Source organism: Gekko japonicus, unplaced genomic scaffold (genome assembly GCF_001447785.1).
Source record: "Gekko japonicus isolate JY-2015 unplaced genomic scaffold, Gekko_japonicus_V1.1 scaffold1388, whole genome shotgun sequence".
In the NCBI taxonomy this organism is placed as follows: Eukaryota; Metazoa; Chordata; class Lepidosauria; order Squamata; family Gekkonidae; genus Gekko; species Gekko japonicus.
Genome location: NW_015164228.1, coordinates 501,524 through 502,746, shown reverse-complemented (window position 1 = coordinate 502,746; position 1,223 = coordinate 501,524).

The following is a 1,223-nucleotide window of genomic DNA, read 5'->3' as shown; positions in this document are numbered from 1 at the left end:
AAGTGTTTAACAAAGCAACAACAAGATGCAGATGCGGCTCAGTGGAAGAGCCTCTGTTTTACATGCAGAAGGTGCCAGGTTCAATCGACGGCATTGTTAGCTAAAAGGATCGGGAGGTAGGTGGTGTGAAAGACCTGAGGCCCTAGAGAGCTGCTGCCAGTCTGAATAGACAGTGCTGAACTTGAAGGGACAATGGTCTGATTCAGTATAAAGCAGCTTTATGCGTCCATGTATTCAGGTTGCAAACACACAAAACAGCATGACAGTCCATCAACAAGATAAAAACCAACACACCAGGTAAAAACACAGCCACATCAGCTAACCGGTTTCCCTTCCACCAAACAGCCTCTGAAATAAAAGCATTTTGCATGCCTTCCTGAATGCAGAAAGTGAAGGCACCCTCTGCACCCACACTGGTAAGCCGTTCCAAAGGACTGGACCTACCACAGAAAAAAGCCCACAACTTGACTGTTGGCAGCCAGACTATTTTAAGATAGTGCAGGACAAGGGCTGGTTCCTTATGAAGAAATTCCTAGAGTCACAAGGCTTTTCTTGTTTCACACATTCATTTACAACCCTGCATTTTCTGTCATTCATTGGCTGTCCCCCCAAACTGCTTTCTCTCCAGCCAAACCCAAGCAGAGAGGTATGTCCAGTACCTGGTAATCATGTACCACAGTCCAGCCTGGTGCCCTTTAAAGGGGTGCGTCTAGCACTTAGTAAACAAAAGCTTCAAGGCAAGGTCATCTCTCCCCTTTGCAGGGTTCCATCTTAGCAGATGAATTAGGAAAAGATTGCAGCTTTTGATATAAAGGGAAAGGCACAGAAAGGTGACTGTCAGTATAGAGAACTTATTTTTCTTCCTGCTGCAGAGCTTCCAGTGTAGAAGAAAAGAAGAGAGAAGAGAAGAGACTGGATTTATACCCCACCCTTCACTACCCAAAGGAATCTCAGAGTGGCTTACAATCTCCTTTCTCCTCTCCACAACAGACACCCTGTGAGGTAGGTGGGGCTGAGAGAGCTCTTTCGAGGACTGCCCTTTCCAGAACAGCTCTGAGAAAACGTGTGACTGACCCAAGGTCACACCAGCAGCTGCATGTGGAGGAGTGGGAAATCAAACCTGGTTCTCCCAGATTAGAGTCCACACTCCTAACCACTACACTAAACAAACATATACAAAACACGTGCAGTCAGCCTTCTTTAAGTTTAGCTCAGAGTCTTAC